The sequence below is a fragment of the Schistocerca nitens genome, chromosome 2, assembly GCF_023898315.1.
Source record: "Schistocerca nitens isolate TAMUIC-IGC-003100 chromosome 2, iqSchNite1.1, whole genome shotgun sequence".
Lineage (NCBI taxonomy): Eukaryota > Metazoa > Arthropoda > Insecta > Orthoptera > Acrididae > Schistocerca > Schistocerca nitens.
In genome coordinates this window covers 1,019,082,622-1,019,103,434 of record NC_064615.1, presented here as the reverse complement: position 1 = coordinate 1,019,103,434, position 20,813 = coordinate 1,019,082,622, and the positions used below count along the sequence as shown (strand labels likewise).

The following is a 20,813-nucleotide window of genomic DNA, read 5'->3' as shown; positions in this document are numbered from 1 at the left end:
TGCAACCTAACGATTGACAAAAAGGAACAAGAAATTAATTATTGCACTAGAAACCTGTTTTTTGTAATATCTTTAACAAATTTTTATTGTTTTATTGTCCTTGGCTTAGATTTTAGACATGAGAAATATGATCATCTTTCGTAGTAATTACAATGTTAAAACAATATATCGAGTCATTTAACATATCCGAAAAATAAAAGACCAAAATATTTCTCCTGTTGTGATCACTAGAACATTTCGTCTTCCAAAAAAAATTTTTAACAATTTTTAAAATCGGTGAGGTGGAACACGCATGTCGATGTTTCCATGTGATCCTTGAATTTTCAAAGTTAAATTTTTGTTTGTACAGTAGAGTCTCGATTATACGACCTAAACCGGCCGCGGCAAGGTCGGATAAGCGGGAAGGTCGGATAACACGGAAAATAATACAAAAAAAAAAAACACAAACATTAAAGGAGGCCAAATAAGTTAAACATTTAATACAATACAAACCAAGTTAGACTGAATAGATATTTACTGTATGAAGAAGTTAGTAACTGTCTTTTGTTGCCTGCTGTTTGCCGTTTTTTTTGCCGCTAAATCACGCAGTCTCTTAAGAAGTAAAAGCTCGGTAGACGATCTTTCCTCCAGTTGCTCTACATATTTTAAAGCAGTTTCTAAGGCCTTGTGTCAATCGTTGTGAGAAATCTTGGGCGCACTTTCCTCCTCTAAATCTACTTCTTCGTCTTCTTCTTTTTCGTTTACCATGTTGACTATTTCTTCACCTGTCACTTCAAATTCTTCATCTTGGACAATCCATTCATTTATGTGGCCTTCTGTGGCGTCAACACATCCCGGAACTTTTCGTAACAATGAAAGCAGGGTAGTATTTTCTGGTTCGGTCTGCGGCTGTAGATTTTCGTCAGTTGGAGGATTTTCTTGGTTTTCCTGTAGCAAAATTTCCCAGTATTTTGCAATAGTATTTGCTCCAACACTCCCCCAAGATTGGGCCACGTCATAAGATATGTCTTTCAAACTAAGACGGCGTAACTGTTCTAGCATGTCTTCTCCCTTCTCCATAGCACTAATTAAAAAGGAAAGCAAGTTTCTGCGATAGTTTCTCTTCGGTGTCTCTAAGGTCCCTTGGTCCATAGGCTGACATAAGAATGTGACATTTGGAGGCAAAAACATGGCCTTTACATCTTAATCTTGAAATTCATCTTCATTAGGATGACAAGTGGCATTGTCTAGAAGCAACAGTGCTTTGGGAGGCAACTTGTTGGCTTTCAAAAACTTTTCAGTTTGTGGCACGAACTCGTTAAAAAACCATTCTTTAAAAATGTCGGAGCTCATCCAAGCATTTTTTGTTGTTGTAATATTTCACCGGTAAAGTATTTTTAGATACATTTTTAAATGCTCTCGGTTTTATTGGCTTACCTATCATAGACAGTTTCATTTTCAAATTTTCTGTGGCGTTACTGCATGCAGGAATTGTCACTCTTTCTTTGCTACGTTTGTAGCCTGGCGCTACCTTTTCAGCCTTTGACGCTAATGTTTTTTTCCGGTAACATTTTGTAATTGAGACCAGTCTCGTCGCAACTAAAAATTTGATCGCCTGTTAAGGTTTCCTTGTCCAATACCTTGTGAAGTTTATTCCTAAACAATTGAAAAGCTTCATAATTTGCTGAAAGCTTTTCACCACAGACATTAAGTTGCCGAATTCTGTATCTTTTATCCATCTATCGAGCCAGCCTACACCAGCTGTGAAATCAGGTTCATCTTCGTTTAGTTCGTTACGAAACTTTAAGGCTTTTTCCTGCAAAATAAGTCCCGACATGGGTACACCTTTATCTCTATGTTGAGTAAACGATAGGAACAAAGCTTCACTTACTTTTTCATAATCACAGTTTTTCATCGTTTTCCGATCTTCCAAAACAGCCGAGGTAGCTCGTTGAGAACACCACTTCTCAATTTCATTGCAGTTCCTTTTTCCAGTCTCCAACTGTTGCTTTCCCGACGTTATAATCTTGTGCCACTTTTAACCCTGCGGCGGGCGCATGGCGGCATACAGTGCCGTCAATTTTGTTTTCGTTCAATAATTACGTCAGCGCGCCGAGCACACAACAGTGGTGCTACATATGCTTCGATTGTTTAGTCACGGCGGGAAACTGCATTGCTGCGCCGTCATTATACCCACCATAACAGCTGTGACTGACTCACCTGGGAAGCGGACGACTGCACCGAGGCGGCACTGCGTACCGCACGCGCCCGGTAATGTAAGTACATGTAGCCGTACCACTGTCGAATGTTTTGATGATTAGAAGCTTTGTTTTACAACTCTGTGGGTGAATGATGATTTAGTTATTAACAGTGCTTTGGTTTTAGAATTATTTTATTGTCTCCCAGATGCGCACAAAGGAAAGGACTATCACCAGAAGAAATTGAGCTTCTTCTGCAATCATCTGACGAAGAAGATTACGCAGATTTCTCTGACAGCGATGAGAAAGCAGAAATAATTGAAACTGCAGATAATTCCAGCGAATCTGAGCAGTCATGCGTTGACGGGAATGAAGTGAAAGGAATGCCACATGATGACTGCCATTTTTATATTGGTAAGGACCAAGAAACTTTGTGGATAAATAATCCGTTTGGGAAACCAAAACGTAAGAATATAATCAAAGTCCTACCTGGCCCGAAACGCAATGGTAGAGAAGCTAAAACTGAAATTGAAAGTTTTCTCAAATTGTTTGGTGCTGAGATAATTGATTATGTCGTTGCAAACACAAACAAGTACATAAATAACAAAAAAATGGTTCAAATGGCTCTGAGCACTATGGGACTCAACTGCTGTGGTCATAAGTCCCATAGAACTTAGAACTACTTAAACCTAACTAACCTAAGGACAGCACACAACACCCAGCCATCACGAGGCAGAGAAAATCCCTGACCCCGCCGGAAATCGAACCCGGGAACCCGGGCGTGGGAAGCGAGAACGCTACCGCACGACCACGAGATGCGGGCCATAAATAACAAGAGATCATCTGTGAATTACTCAAGTGCTAGAGATCGCAAAACTACTTCTGCTTCTGAAATAACTGCTCTTTTAGGAGCAGTTTCTCATTGCTGTACAAAAAGGAGGACGCACAAATGCTTCAGAACTGTGGGCATCAAATGGAACAGGAATGATTATTCTAAGGGCAGCATTTAGCTACAAGCGTTTTCTGTTCTGGCTCCGGTCACTCAGGTTTGACGATACTTCTACAAGAAAAGAGCGACTAGCAACTGATGAGCTAGCTGCCATCCGCAATCTCCACTCAGCATTTCTGAACAACTGCAGAAATAACTACAGTCTAGGGGAGTTCACAACTATAGACGAAATGACTGTCCCATTTCGCGGACGTTGTGGTTTTGTTCTGTACATGCCCAATAAGCCCACTAAGTATGAACCGAAGTTGTATGCATTGTGCGATAGCAAGACATTTTATACTTTTAATTTTGAAGTATACTGCGGCAGACAGAATCCTGGACCATATGTTGCAGCTAACCAGCCAACGGATATTGTGAAGAGATTGGTTGAACCAATCAAGGAAACTCAAAGGAATGTGACTACTGACAACTACTACAGTAGTTACCCCGTAGCCCAGCATCTTTTAGAAAATGGGCTAACGTTCACTGGAACATTGAAAAAGAAGAAGAAGGAAATTCCTCCGGAACTTTTGCCCAACAGATCGCGAGAAATTGGAAATTGTCTTTTCGGATTTCAAGATGACTTCCGTCTTGTTTCGTGCCAAACAAAAAGGAACAAGGCTTCGCTTTTCCTGTCGTCAATGCATGAAACTGCTGAAATCGACACTGCTACTGGCAAGTCTGTTGTAAATTTGGACTACAATGCAACAAAAGGTGGAGTCGATACTGTGGATTATATGTGTGCATCCTACTCTACACAAAGGACCACAAGAAGATGGGCCTTAGCATTGCTTTTTCGTTATCTGGATATTGCTGGGATAAATTCCCAGGTCTTGTTTTTTGCAAACAATCCAGAGAAAAGATTCAGAAGAAGAACCTACCTAACAAACCTGGCCTTGCCTCTGATGGACTGCCATTTGAAAGAAAGGGCTCAGCTCTCTACTCTGCCACGAGATATTCAAGGATTTCTGTCACCTCATCAATCAATTCCCGCCAATCACGATGAGACTGTAAGAAGGTGTGGGAGGTGCCATGTTTGTGGTAGTAAAAAAAAAAAAAAAACTACTTTCACTTGCAATAGCTGCAAAAGATTCGTTTGCAAGGAGCATTGCCACAATATTGTCACATGTAATGATTGCAAAGCTTCTCCAGAGGAAGAAAGAGTGTGATTCTTGACATGTATTTACTGACTATCTTATTCTTTATTATCACTACAAAGTTTTTATACATATTACACGTTTTTGTAAAACTTGCTTTAACCATGATAAACAATCGAATCATATCTGTGGTTATAATTTATTTAGAATTTGTTATTAAAGCAGCGCTTAGGCAATATCCTGGAAACGTATGTCAGATATTCTGTAACAATTTTAATTTTCTCATGCTCCTTGGATATATGTATACAGATCATATTAAAAGTTGCTGTTAAGAATCATGTTATAAAGAATAAATAATTAATTCCACCAAAAAATTAAAAAAAACTGCTTTTTTATGCATTTAAATGTAGGCGGCACTGAGTGGTGACGCACGCGCCCGCTGACGCAAGAATCTTAAGCGCGCCTGCCGCAGGGTTAATAAAGTTTCACCATTGTCTATCCTTTTTAGAGCTTCAAGTTTTTCTTCCATTGAAACGACCACCTTTTTCCGTTTTGAAGCCATCACCACAAATTTTTACGATAAACAAAGTGCAACACGTCCACTCTACTACAGATCAAAGTTAGCACTGAGGAGTGAGGAGTAGCAGACGGCGACAATGAACTGAGTATCAACAAACAACACGTTAGTCACTGACCTGTCGGCGGCTGGCGCACGGCCGGCGCGGTGGAAGTGTCGGGTAACACAGAAGGTCAGTCAACCGAAGATCCCACGCCCGGGTTCCCGGGTTCGATTCCCGGCGGGGTCAGGGATTTTCTCTGCCTCGTGATGGCTGGGTGTTGTGTGCTGTCCTTAGGTTAGTTAGGTTTAAGTAGTTCTAAGTTCTAGGGGACTTATGACCACAGCAGTTGAGTCCCATAGTGCTCAGAGCCATTTGAACCATTCAACCGAAGATCGGATAATCGAGACTCTATCAATAGCAAAAGAATTTTTCCCCACGACAGTTAAAACCAGGAAATATCGCACACATTTTTGCAACATAAAATGTCAAGATGGCTTTCACATGTCATATACAAATGTTTTGCACAATCTATGAAATGTGCTGGCGCATATACTAAATACAAACTATGTTCGAACCAGCAGAATTATTGACGAGTGTAGTACTGTTTGAAACAATGCCTCTCGTGTATGAGAAACAACAATCAATTACTTCAGAGATTCTTAGAATGGAGAAGATGGTGACTTGATCCGATTTTCGTGAAATAGACGCACTGTGCCAGCAATAAACACATGCCTCCCCATATGACTGGTTGTAGCCTTCTATGCAAAAGGATTCAGCTGACACTACTGATATGTTTTTTGCAACCCAAAAGCCTTCAGATACCAGGTACAGGACTTTCATATTCTCTAACTCCCCATGCACAATCTGGTAGTCCTACAGAAAAAAGAACACGGCATTTTGTAGAAAATTTAATTGTAACTAAATGGTTCAAATGGCTCTGAGCACTATGGGACTCAACTGCTGTGGTTATCAGTCCTCTAGAACTTAGAACTACTTAAACCTAACTAACCTAAGGACATCACACACATCCATGCCCGAGGCAGGATTCGAACCTGCGACCGTAGCAGTCGCACGGTTCCGGACTGCGCGCCTAGAACCGCGAGACCACCGCGGCCGGCTGGCTTAATTGTAATTAAATTTGGTACTGGCATATATAGTCACCGGAGGCCACAGTTGTGGAATTATAAAAAAAAAAGTTTAAATGTCACTTTTGTATGATTTCTTGAACAATTCGAAAACTGTGGCCTCTAGCGATAACGCATCCCAGTAAAAAATTTTATTACATTAAATTTCCTTCAAAAAGCTTCTGTTCATTTTTTCTCTTTGTCTAATAGTTTTCACACACCAAGTAAGTGAGTATGAAAATTCGTTGGGGGTTGCATAAACCACAAAGGTAGGGGCAGCTGAATCTATCTGTACAGCCTCTCTATGGACTGCAGTATCTTTCGCCAAGTTCCGAAAGCTTATCACCAGATCGTAGCACAAGACAGATATTGGGCATAGATGTCCCAACGATGAAAACTGTATATTACTTTAGTAGGACATACTTGTCCCATCAACAATGAAAGAGTTAAGAGTTAGGCAGATTTTCTCAACATTCAGGGACATTGTCCATGCTATCCTTCTGCTCAATATTTCGACTATATGCATTGTCGCCATTTGCTAAATGACAAATCGCGCCACCATCGCTCTGTTCTGTATACACACTTATACTCTGCAAACAACTGAGGAGCGCATGGAAGACTGTACGTCCCATTGTACGATTTATTTCTTCCCATACTATTCACGTATAGACCGTGGAAATAATGCTTGTTTAAATGACTCTGTGTTTTGATATAATTAAAATAATGTTCGCCTCACTATCCCTATGTGAGCGATTTGTAGGTGGATGTAGTGCATTCCTAGAGTCGTTTGAAGCCGATTCTTAAAATTTCGTGCGTAGGCTTTCGCGAGATAATTTACGTCTATCTACAAGAGTCTACCAGATAAATTTTTGCAGCATATCTGTGACACTCTTCCACGGGCCAAACAGTCACCATTAGTGCTGCCTTTCTCTGTATACGTTCCATATGTTGTTTGTCCTAGTGGGTATGGGTCCCACCGATTTGAGCACTGTTCCTGAATGCGTCGATGAATGATTTGTAAGCAATCTCCCTTGTACACTGATTACATTTCCCCAGTATTCTACCAATAAACCGAAGTCTACCACCTTCTTCACTGACGACCGGGCCCATGTGGTCATTCCATTTCATATTCGTGTTGCACACAGAGGTTTATGCCGACATCAAGGAAGTTGTTTGAAATTAATTCTTAAAATCAGGGCGATGATATCAAAAAGAGTCCGAATATTTCTTGTCGTGTAATGGTTTTGGATTTTTGATAGAACCAGTGAATTTACTGATACTAAATTTAAAATTATTTATAGCGATTTCTGCATTAGGGATGTCTCCGGATCAGTGCGAAGTTCTTTCCGCATGGCAAACAGGACTTGGACGGCAATGTCCTGTCTAAAAAATAACCACAAAACACTGCCGCGAAACCAACGAACTTTCAGTTTCAAGCTCATGAAAGTCACACACATGTCTGTAGCAAGTTTTTGTTTATGTGAGTGTCGCACCAAACGCGACTCACTTCTACAAAGAGGCGGTTCCGTAAATAATTCATACATAATACTCTTTCAAATGGCTCAAATGACTGAGCACTGTAGGATTTAACATGTGAGGTCATCAGTCCTCTAGAACTTAGAAATACTTAAACCTAACTAACTTAAGGACATCACACACATCCATACCCGAGGCTGGGTTCGAATCTGCGACCGTAGCAGTCGCGCGGTTCCGGACTGAAGCGCCTAGAAGCACTCGGCCACAGCGTCCGGCATAAAACTCTTTACGCAAAAAAAAGAATGTAACAGAAATCTATAGATGTGATGTACACATACACTCCTGGAAATGGAAAAAAGAACACATTGACACCGGTGTGTCAGACCCTCCATACTTGCTCCGGACACTGCGAGAGGGCTGTACAAGCAATGATCACACGCACGGCACAGCGGACACACCAGGAACCGCGGTGTTGGCCGTCGAATGGCGCTAGCTGCGCAGCATTTGTGCACCGCCGCCGTCAGTGTCAGCCAGTTTGCCGTGGCATACGGAGCTCCATCGCAGTCTTTAACACTGGTATCATGCCGCGACAGTGTGGACGTGAACCGTATGTGCAGTTGACGGACTTTGAGCGAGGGCGTATAGTGGGCATGCGGGAGGCCGGGTGGACGTACCGCCGAATTGCTCAACACGTGGGGCGTGAGGTCTCCACAGTACATCGATGTTGTCGCCAGTGGTCGGCGGAAGGTGCACGTGCCCGTCGACCTGGGACCGGACCGCAGCGACGCACGGATGCACGCCAAGACCGTAGGATCCTACGCAGTGCCGTAGGGGACCGCACCGCCACTTCCCAGCAAATTAGGGACACTGTTGCTCCTGGGGTACCGGCGAGGACCATTCGCAACCGTCTCCATGAAGCTGGGCTACGGTCCCGCACACCGTTAGGCCGTCTTCCGCTCACGCCCCAACATCGTGCAGCCCGCCTCCAGTGGTGTCGCGACAGGCGTGAATGGAGGGACGAATGGAGACGTGTCGTCTTCAGCGATGAGAGTCGCTTCTGCCTTGGTGCCAATGATGGTCGTATGCGTGTTTGGCGCCGTGCAGGTGAGCGCCACAATCAGGACTGCATACGACCGAGGCACACAGGGCCAACACCCGGCATCATGGTGTACTGGCCGTACACCACTGGTGATCGTCGAGGGGACACTGAATAGTGCACGGTACATCCAAACCGTCATCGAACCCATCGTTCTACCATTCCTAGACCGGCAAGGGAACTTGCTGTTCCAACAGGACAATGCACGTCCGCATGTATCCCGTGCCACCCAACGTGCTCTAGAAGGTGTAAGTCAACTACCCTGGACAGCAAGATCTCCGGATCTGTCCCCCATTGAGCATGTTTGGGACTGGATGAAGCGTCGTCTCACGCGGTCTGCACGTCCAGCACGAACGCTGGTCCAACTGAGGCGCCAGGTGGAAATGGCATGGCAAGCCGTTCCACAGGACTACATCCAGCATCTCTACGATCGTGTCCATGGGAGAATAGCAGCCTGCATTGCTGCGAAAGGTGGATATACACTGTATTAGTGCCGACATTGTGCATGCTCTGTTGCCCGTGTCTATGTGCCTGTGGTTCTGTCAGTGTGATCATGTGATGTATCTGACCCCAGGAATGTGTCAATAAAGTTTCCCCTTCCTGGGACAATGAATTCATAGTGTTCTTATTTCAATTTCCAGGAGTGTACATGCAAACAACTAATTACAATTTCAGAAAATCTGGGTGATTTATCCCGGAGAAAGAGCTTCACAAACTGAGAAAGTCAGTAAAACATTGGTCCACCTTTGGCCATTATGTTGTCTGTTATTCCGCTTGAAACTGATTCCACTTTCTGAGGTATATCGTGATAGATTCTCTCCAACTGGCGCATTAGATCGTCAAAACGTAGAGCTGGTTGAAGAGCCATGCCAATAATTGTCCAAACTTTCTCAATTGGAGAGAGATCCGGCGACCTACTAGCTAAGGTAGGATGTGGTAAGCACGAAGACAAGCAGTAGAAACTCTCTCTGTGTGCGGACGGGTATCATCTTACTGACACTTCGAAGTGGGAGTGAAAATGGAAATGATCGTATGGCATTGTTGGCTGGGAGACTCCATTCGGGGAAGTTCGGTCGCCGTATTGCAAGTCCTTTTTAGGTGACGCCACATCGGAGACTTGAGAGTCAATGATGATGAAAATGATGATGGACACACAACACCCAATGCCTTGCCGGGAATCGAACCCGGGCCCCTTGCGTGATGGCGGTAACGCTACCGCTACGCTACGGAGGCGGTGGAACTCGTCACTGAAGACACTTCTACTTAGTCAATGAGATTCTAGGCCGAAGATGTGTCTGGAGCGGCCCCGAACAATGATGGTATATTAACCTGACTGTCTCCCTGCCATTTATTTTAGTAACAGGACCCCTCTGGGGCATTATGAGCAGGGCTCTCGAACCATCTCGGTATCTGACGTGCTGAAGCGCTTGTTGGACAGAAATGGACACGATTTCTCTGAGGAGGACATCCGACAACTCTAGCAATAAAGGCCAAACCGAATAACTACTTCAAAATACCTGGAAGATTAAAACTGTGAGCCGGAACGAGACTTGAACTCGGGACCTTTGCCTTTCGCGGGCAAGTCTCATTCTCGAATAACTACTTGCATAACAGCAAAATGCGGACCAACGTGTTACTGACTTGCTCAATTTATGAAGGTCTTTCTCTTGAATAAATCATCCTTTTTTTCTGAAACTGTAGCCCTTTCTGTGTCTTTATATGGATATCACATACACTTATTTCAGTCCCATTCGGATAATTCGTTCGTGGTGCGACATGTTATATATTTTTTGTCTTTGCTTGTACCTTCCTTCATTTGGATTTACATTGGTTGATAACAGTTTTTCCTCTTGAATATGGTGTATAATTTACTTACGATGTATGTTTCATCTTTACGTTTTTTGAAGACAACAGGTTTCCCTCGTTGCTAGTAAAGGTTGTAGTGGAGAAAGCTCGGTTGCACTCTTCCCGTTCGAGTTTTCCGGCAAAAAGAGCCGTTCATATTTTGCTCCTGTGTTTAGTTTTTTTGCATTTAACTTCACTTAACGCATAACTTTGCACAATTTGTCTTCATGGAAAATTTGCTGTGGCTGGTTTGGATTCAGTATTGTGTCTTTGTGTGTTGACTTTTTTCTTTGTGATTGTTGTCAGTACTGGCCAAATAGTAAATGCAGTGTTCGAAGTATACTCTAGTATGTGTGTGTGTGTGTGTGTGTGTGTGTGTGTATGTGTGTGTGTGTGTGTGTGTGTGTATGTGTGTGTGTGTATGCGAAAATTACAGAAGTTACGTCTGAAGTCGCAGAGCAGATGTATGCTGATTAGTTCCTAGAGGAAGGAACGTTGGGGGAGGTAGGTGCAAGTTGTGGGTGAGTGAGGAGTTAGGAGAGGAAAAGTGATTGTAAACGTGTGGAATGTGGGAAGGAAAAGTGGGGAACGGGAGCTGGAAGGAGAGGAAGGTCTATTTCTGTTTTGAACACTGCCAACATAGCGAATGTACTGTTATAGGTGCATTTTGATATTCGCGTGTGAGTGAAAATTACAGAAGTTATATTAGAAGTTGCAGAATAGATGTGTGCTGAAGACTTGGAGAGGGGGTGCAGGGGCTGCACATCTTGTGAGTGGTTTGGGCCAGAGAAAGAATGGTTCGGTGAGCCCTATTGGGAAGCAAGAGTAAGGGTTGGGAATTGGAAGGGAAGGGAAGCTGGTTTTCGAGTAATGAACAAGAAAATAGGCATGCAGGAGATAAGTAGGATATTATGACCCTAACTAATAGTATGCCATGTGTGCTATTAATCAGTGTTCTGAGACTTCTCCAGGTATGTTGTGAGGGCTTTGCGGAAATACGACGGCGGCAAACTAGAGCATCCAGAGAGGTAACCATGTCTCACCTTACTTTCGCCACCTTCATTCTGCAGGACATACACATCTTCATAAGGTACCACTAGTGACGGTCTGATGGGAAACGATAGTCAGAAGGCCTAGGAACATCGTCAGACGAAAATAACTAGTCGGACGTCATTTTTCTATATTTATTTACTTCTTTATCTAAAAGTAGTTGCAGCACGGGCAAGTAATTGACTTCTCAGGCCTTGTATCATTAGCCAATACGACTTTTCTATTTTGTTGCTGCGAACAGCTGACAGCAAGGGAAAGCTATAGCCATTATATTTCCAGAGGAGATACACCTCTCCTCTGTGGCTTAATGATAGTAGTATCCTTCTGGGCAAATTATTCCAGAGGCAAAGTAGTCCCCTATTCGCAGTCCCATAACTGAGGAGGATGTTGTGATCAGGAAAAACAAAACTTCTACTCTGCAGGCCAAAGTGTGGAGTGTTAAATGCCTTAATTGGGTAAGTAGATTAGAAACTGATACAGAGGTAGGAATAGAATTATAGGTACAGTGGAAATTAGTGAAGCGAAGTGTCAGGAAGAACATAGAATAAATTGCGAGTAATGCAGGATTCTTTCTAATAACGAATGAGGAAATCAGCACGCGCGTTAACTACCACAATCATAGCGAAGATCCTACAGTTCTGCAGGTAATGGAGAGGCTGAAAGAACCGATGATGAGATAAAAGAAATGATTCGTTGGGTTAAGTGAGACGAATATTTAATTGTTCTGGTTGACTGCAATTCAATAGTAGACAATGGAAGTGAAATAAAAATACGAGGGGCGTTCAATAAGTAATGCAACACAATTTTTTCTGGGGAAGTTTGGTTGAAAATATGCGTAATTTGCTGTGGAACGTCATGAAATATTCCCTCTTCACCTCCTATGGTTTCATGAAGCTGCAATAGGTGACGGCGACATACGTACCCTTCAAAGTGGCGTCTTTAACGGAGGTGCTTTCCAAGCAGAGAGCTGTCATTTTCTTTCTTTTTCGGGAAACCAGAGCATATCAAATATTCATAGGAGCTTACAGAATGTCTGCGGAGACCTGGCAGTGAGCACAAGTGCGGTGAGTCGTTGGGCGAGGCGTCTGTCATCGCCGCAACAAGGTCGCACAAACCTGTCAGATCTCCCGCGTGCCGGCCGGCCGCACACAGCTGTGACTCCAGCAATGCTGGAGCGTGCGGACACTCTCATTCGAGGTGGTCGATTGATGCAAACGAACTTCCCCTTCTCCATGACGACGCAAGTCTACGTACTGGAGAGGAGCTCATAAAATTTCGTCCGCAGCTCGTGGTCTCGCGGTCGGGTTCTCGCTTCCCGAGCACGGGTTCCCGGGTTCGATTCCCTGCGGGGTCAGGGATTTTCACCTGCCTCGAGATGACTGGATGTTTCTGCTGTCCTCATCATTTCATCATCATTCCTGAAAGTGGCGAGATTGGGCTTAGCAAAGGTTCGGGATTTGTACGGGCGCTGATAATCGCCCCACAAACCAAACATCATCCTCGTCATCATCATAAAATTTCTTTGGACTGTTCTTTCTCGCCCACCCTACAGCCCGGTTCTTGGGACACCTGACTCACCACTGTTTGGCGCAATGAAGAGTGCACTCCCCCAGAAGCAATAAGTGGATGATTGGGAGGTTATTGATGCAGCGAGACTCTGGCTCTTACACCGACAAGTAGAGTGGTACCATGTGAGCATAAAGGCCATCCCAGTAAGGTGGCGTAAAGGTCGTCGTATTGGACGGAAATTATGTTGAAAAATAAGGTTTTGTTGACAAAAGAATTTTGTTGACAAAATAATGGGGAATAACGTGGTGTGTTGGAATCCTGAACAAAACCAATTCGCTTTCAGAAAAAAAAGTTCTTCATTACTTATTGAACACCCCCTCCAAGCAAAAGACCTCGAACAGCATGAAATAAATGAAAGGAGAAGCTGTCTGGCATAATTTTTCACTTATTAAAATTTAATGATTTTTTTTAATCCTTGGTTTTATTTGGTGGAGGGGAAGTGTGGGATGGAAGAGGTAAAAATTGTACAGGAAACCCAGGCTTGATTACAGTTACCAGGTTTAGACTGATGTTACTTGTAGTGGTTATACGGAGATGGTTAGGCTCGCACAGGACAGACTAGCATGGGCACTGCATAAAACCAGTGTTGAAACCCACAGCTGAAAAAGAGGGCACGTCCTACGTCCTATCGCGCGGTCGTGGTGTGTGAAGGCGACGATTTTATCGAACTGGAGAACTCATAATCCAATGGGTTTTGTATTTTATTTCATATTATTTACTGAATGTCGCAAACTGGGCGTCAACCACCAGATGATGAGAGTACTGTGTCTTGACACTCTCTGTTGAATTGCATTACATTTTATCAAAACAATTAAGTGCAAATAATTATTCCTGGTAACGTATAAGAACGCTAGCTTACATCCAGAAAATTGATTACACTAAAGATTCAGGTATTTATCGAAAACCATATTGTATCACCATCATCTGCTATGAAAATTCCTAGTATCATTACCAGTTCAATTGTTACTAATCATCGGCAGAAACAAGAACTTTTTAATTAAAGTATATACGTCAACATATAAGTGTCGAACATTACACATTAACGTCAAAAACGGACTATACAACAAAAATCAACACAATCCAGATTGATTCGTAGTGTAGATATTTTCACTCTCAAAAATGGATACAATACACGGCCATAGAACGTGTTTATTCATTTCCACAACAGATTAAAGTCAGTTATGAGCATTTTTCATACTACCATTTCTAGGAAACGGGATAGTCAGAGGGGCCGCTGAGAATACATGCGGAGCTTTTGTTGCATAGAGTACATTAAAAAAGAAAGAATTAATTCATCATCGTAAATGGCGCTGGGTGTTTTTCACGAGTCAGAGGGGTAAGGATTTGTCTTAACTGTGAATCTCACTTTGAACTAGTTAACGTGATATTCATTTGTACTGTCGTGTGAAGGTGAAGAACAGCTGGCGTTTTTATCTCAAAGTATAGGTTTGTTTTTAGAGCACGCGACACGAACCATCAAGTTCAGTGGCAACCAATAATTATCTCGCACATCTTAAAGTTGGCGGCCGGGTTTTAGTCTGAATTCTGAATGCACTCCACCAAGTTGCGCTGCTCTGCAGCGCAATCGCAATGGGCCACTGCACATGTCAGACACAGTTACTTCCTCCGCGCCGCTGGAGGTTCCGAAACGCTTCACTGCGTTCCAACTAGAAATGGGTTTTCCCGCTGCAACGCTGGCACGGTTACCCACTAATTCGGAAGCCACTGAAAATCCTCTACCGGTTTATTATGCATTCAGCCAGCGCTCCCCACCGCAGAACAGGAAGTTTCAGTTGAAAGGACGATATAATTGCGTCAGGTTATTGTACTGAACGTGAAAACGTTCATCTGTGTAATTTTATAACTCGTTAGCTCAATTTACGACTAATTTCTGTAGTACAATAGGCCTACTGAAAGGAGGCTATTTCATTGTGAGGACATTTACATGTACCATAGGTCTACAACACGCACTGTGTTTGTCAGTTGTTTGTAGCAGAGAGTAGACCCACTCGTCGACTTGTCCGTTTACGATGTTTATCTTTGTAAAAAACGGGAATGTAAGGATCACTTAACATGACGCTTAATACTTTTACAGGAATTAATGGTAGCACAAGGCACATAAATGTTCGGCTGTTTCCAGCATGCTGTTTGAACCACAAAGAATCCAGCATTCCTTACGCTATCTTCCGCTTGGGCAGAAGAATGTTAACAAATAATAATTCAGATATCTGTTTTGTGAGCAAAGTGGGACATTTTGAGGTTTTGAGCAGTACAGTTTGAAGTTAAGTGATGAACTGAATGCATCGCGCGCATTGAAGTTGTTTTTGTACGAATGCACTTCATAGTACAACTAGGTTCTGCAAAAGTCGCCACTATTTCGCATAACTATTCATGGTGAAATTTCACGTGCTGAATGTGTATCATTTTCAAGCTTATATTTGCTTTAAGACTCGCGGTGATTCGAATCTATTCCAATGATAGGTGTCTGGGACCTCAAGCAATTTAAGGGGGACCGACAGGGTGACGGTCGAAGAAAGTCGAAATTTTTTTAATTACGGAATTGGAATGTATATACATTGAAGAATTATTCCCCAAAATACAGGGTGTTTCTAAAATAATATACGTTCAAACGGTTCAAATGGCTCTGAGCACTATGGGACTTAACATCTGAGGTCATCAGTCCCCTATAACTTAGAACTACTTAAACCTAACTAACCTAAGGACATCACACACATCCATGCCCGAGGCAGGATTCGAACCCGCGACCGTAGCAGTCCCACGGTTCCGGACTGCGCGCCTAGAACCGCGAGACCACCGCGGCCGGCAACCAGATATTCACGCACTTGGCGACTCCAGTGAGGAGTAGCCCCGATTTGTTAAAAAATGAAGTTGTCTTCGTGCAGCCTCGGAAACAACCAGTTTTGTAACATTGCGAGATACTTAACCGTGTTTCCATCAAAGAAGAATGGGCCGCAAACAGATGATAGGAATACCGCACAAAACATATTGACTTTGGGCGAATCTTGTACATGTTCAATGGCTGCATGTGGGTTCTGTAGGCCCCAAATTCGAACACTGTGTTTGTTTACCTGACCACGAACATGCAAAGTCGCATAATCACTGAACACGATGCGTTGTGCGAAAGTGTTATCATTGTCAATAGCATCAAGAATCTCGTTACAAGATGCCACACGTTTGCGTTTGTCATCAGGACGCAGAGCTTGTAACAGCTGTAACTTCTACGGCTTCATAACCAACCGACGTATGAAAACACGCCAAATCGTTGTTGTGGGCAGTTGTAACTCCAGACTGGCACGACGAGTTGATTTTTCAGGACTACGTTGGAAAGCAGTTTGAATTCGTGCAACATTTTCTTCAGGAACACGACTGCGGCCAGGATCTTTCCTTTACATACATCTCCTGTATCTACAAACTGTCGATACCGTCTGTGAACGTTCCAGTCATTCGGAGGATCAGTTTGGTACCTCAACCTGAAACGTCTTTGCACTGTAATCACGGAATTACACTTCGCAAACTCGAGAACGCAAAATGATTTCTGCCGCGCAAGACCTATTTTAAACACACGACGGCTACCAAGAAAAACAGAAGACAACTGACATCTAGCGGCTATTAATATAAACTAGACTACGTATTCGTTCCTCCAACAGCCGAGGCGAGGCGCAGTGATCGATAGTTTGGACAAAATAATACTTTGTACTATGTATATTCTTTTTGAAACACCCTGTATTATGCGCAAACTCCAAAAAGTAAAGTTTCTGTGACAGCCTGAAAATGAAACAAACGTGATGAATTGGAAAGTTATAAACACAAAACGCTGTTTCCACAAATCGTATCGATGCCTTCACCCCTATTTATACCGGTTTGAGTACCGTTGACTTGCTGGAACGTTGTTTGGGCGGTTTAAAAATAACATCCAGCCGAAGCAAAATTGTCAACATTGCTTCAAATTTGGTCGTATGTCTATTCATTGTAGGTCATCCTGCATTAACGCACGTGGCAAGTGCCCACCAAAACGAAATCGGCGATGAAATGAGCCAGTGACGTTGCGCTCAATTACGAGAAAGGCTTTTAGGTCGAAAATCAGGACTTATCAGGTAAAAGTAGCAGAAAGCGGCCATCCGCTATCCGGGGCGATATTAAGGACCAGGCATCGAAGATATACCGTAAGTTTCAAGCTTTGTCCCTTGTTTTATATGATAAATACTTATCACACCTCAAATGTGTGCCGGCCGTTGTGGCCGAGCGGTTCTAGGCGCTCCAGTCCGGAACCGCGCTGCTGCTACGGTCGCAGGATCGAATCCTGCCTCGGGCATGGATGTGTGTGATGTCCTTAGGTTAGTTAGGTTTACGTAGGTCTAAGTATAGGTGACTGATGATCTCAGATGTTAAGTCTCATAGTGCTCAGAGCCATTTGAAAGATTTTTAAATGAGTTTTTCTCAAAACCATGTTTTCCGGCATGATTGACGTCGCCCATGCTACAATTTTCATTGGTTTTTTAATGATTTTTTGGTCTCCCTTGAAGCAAACCGAACTCTCTTCAGTTCATCATTGACGATTTTTTTAAGTTCATATTTAGCATTCTTTTTCGGCCAAGAAAGAGGGGTCCAAAATTGACGATTTTTCCAAATACCTATAATTTCGCCAAAAAATTGTTTTTTCAAATCGTTACATGCGCTAAAATTACATCTGTAAGCATCAGGATGATATGTTTCATATTTCAGATAACCACAACCGGAGTTAGAGCGACAACCATAGACCTACCTCCTTTCAGAAGTGCCTCAGGAAAACTCCAATTACACAGTCAAAATATTAATATTTTCCAATAAAAATACCATAAAACTTCACTTTATGCTTTATTCATTACAGCAAACCCCATTTGTCTACTACATTGCAGCGTGGAGAAAAAATCCTGAATTTTATCACTATTTGCTTCCGTCACCACTTACAGGCGGCTTATGTAGTGAGGTGTGTTAATTTTGCGACGTGCTTCGAAGGTATTGCACAGAAGGGTTTTGAAGGTAGACCATTTCGAATATGTATTCACGGCCACCAGGGCTGAAATTTTTAAAGGCAGCTTATGAAGTGAAGTTGCTTAATTTTTTGATGTGATTTTAAGTGCTTCTAAGATACTGCACAGAAGAGATTTAAAGATAGACCATATCCAATGTATATTCACGGCCACCAGAGGTCAATTGTTGATTTAACTTCTCTGTCAGTTATATGAGTTTTCGATTTAGCTTAACAATGGAAATTCATTATCCCACACCACATTTTCTGATTTATCAAACGTACCATGTGTAACTGCATCAATGTTAGAATTTCCAAACTTGGCCCCATGGAACTATGTACTTTTTATTTTATATATTGAATATTCTCATAACTTTGTTTAATGAATCACATTGGACACTTACTATTTATTTTTTGAAAAGTGATTTTCACCATTTACGGTAAGTTCGTTGCTGACACTATGGTCCAAGATAATATGATGGGGACATGACGGATTTGCAATTCATAACATTCGTAAAACGGAATTATGCTACCAGCTTATTATGTGGTGATAGACGATCGCTACTGGAGAACATTAATTGCGCTATTTGTGCCTACGAGGTGCACCTTATCATATTCTGAGTTCGTGTAGCGCGGAGTTTACGGTTTCTGCAACGTATTTAGTGGTCTAATTGTAATACGACCTAGTAGTTTTACCCCTTGTTGTGGAAGCTTTGCCGTCTTCTTATTGTTAGTCAACAGTCAGACAGCGTTATTCATAAATATTATTTTCTGTTTGGGAGTCGTCATATTCGTGAATGAGCCCTTGCGGTTAATTCAAGTTGTGGCAGCACTCAGTATATAAACTATATAATCAGTTTTCTCATATATCGTCTGCAACGTAAAACTAACTAAGGAAAAAGTGTACACAATGCTGTAGCTTCCCAGCTTCGACATAGCGTCAAGAGACCAGATATTACATGTACATTTACGCATTTACAGGATTCATGTTTTATGAATGACGTAATGCAACTTGCTATGAACCCCTCTTGTGTGACAATTATTTAGTCTCAAAGGAAGACGTACACAAAATATTTACTAGCTGAAAGAAAAAACTGTGGAATTAGGACAACGCTGTCGCATTTTGGAATGGGGACGGATATTTGTAAGGAGCTGGTGTGTACGAATAACGGTGGAACTAATAAGTCGGAGGAGACGAGGAATGCTTTCTGGATGAGCTGTGCTTCATCATGTCCCACTACTGCTGCTTCAACGCAACAATTGCTGCATAAATTCGGAAGGGAAAATTCTTCGTTATTTACCCTGTAATTTAGACCTCTCTAGCGGTTCTGGCGCTGCCGTCCGGAACCGCGGGACTGCTACGGTCGCGGGTTCGAATCCTGCCTCGGGCATGGGTGTGTGTGATGTCCTTAGGTTAGTTAGGTTTAATTAGTTCTAAGTTCTAGGGGACTTATGACCTAAGATGTTGAGTCCCATAGTGCTCAGAGCCATTTGAACCATTTTTAGACCTCTCTCCTGGTGATTTGCACATTTTCCCTAAAAATTCAGTCAACACCTGGCTTTATGAACTGCAAACCCCAACAAGACCTGCCTTGTCTTACATAAAATATCCGTCCAGCAAGGCTGGTATGTCAGCATAACCAGACTTCGAATCGTGGGCTGCTACCAGCGTCCAACACGCCCTTTCTTGGCGTGGGACACACCTGCGCTGCCAGCAACGTGACAGCAACGAGAGGTTACCACATCTGATACAGCCCTGCCAAGGCATGAAACTGCTTCTTGCCACCATGGGCTGCGAGATCGACAGATGAGCAAGGCTATAGAACATGTCGGTTGATGCCGGGCCATGCCACTGGATGAGGGCGTGCACCTGTAATTGTTGCATTTTGTTGGAATAATAAAGAAATTTACACGCTTTGCTGCAGCCACATTCATTTCCGATGGATCACTGTAGCACTTGAAATCAACAGAACTAACATTGCCTACGTGCGAGAGGAACCCCTACCCTTCACCTCCAAAATACTCAAATGGGTAGCTGTGAAATGTTCTTTATCTGAAATTTGAAAGCAGGTTATTAGATAACTAACTTCGCTGTGTCAACAGCTATGTTGCATTTGGGAGCAAAATCAGCTGTATATTTTTCAAGATAAATTTCAGAACTTTCAAAATGGTTCAAATGGCTCTGAGCACTATGGGACTCAACTGCTGAGGTCATCAGTCCCCTAGAACTTAGAACTAGTTAAACCTAACTAACCTAAGGACATCACAAACATCCATGCCCGAGGCAGGATTCGAACCTGCGACCGTAGCGGTCCTGCGGTTCCAGACTGCAGCGCCTTTAACCGCACGGCCACTTCGGCCGGCGCTCAGAACTTTCATCTAAGGCTTTTCCTGAGAAGTGACAAAAGTCAGATGAAATGGTGTGACATGTATAAGACTTGCTTTACATTTCTTTCAAATACTTTGAAGTACTGTAGCCACACAGTACCACTCCCGTGCCCAATTGCCAGGAATAGGCAAAAATCGGTAGCCTTCAGGCATGCATAATTGCTTCAGTGCCTGCTCGCTGCCCTTTTGAGATCCTACAATACCATATCGAAACAGCAGCAAAGAACTTTATAGTTGAAGAAGTGTTAGTCGTGTAGGCAGAAGCTGTGTGGACCAAGCACACTGTTGCCGCAGGAACCATGTAGTGACAGACATGTACCTGCGGCTCAGGGTCTAGTGGTGCCGGCACAGTAGCTCGGCGTGTCCTGTCAGAGGGCTGCCTACCCTCTGCAACAAAAAGAAACTGAGTGAAGT

At 43.0% G+C, this 20,813-nt stretch overlaps 1 protein-coding gene across 1 annotated transcript in view; it reads right to left on the bottom strand.

Moving 5' to 3' along the window:
- Positions 1 to 20,813, bottom strand: part of LOC126237363 (neutral ceramidase-like) — a 327,593-nt gene that overhangs the window by 34,006 nt on the left and 272,774 nt on the right. The window lies entirely within an intron of this gene.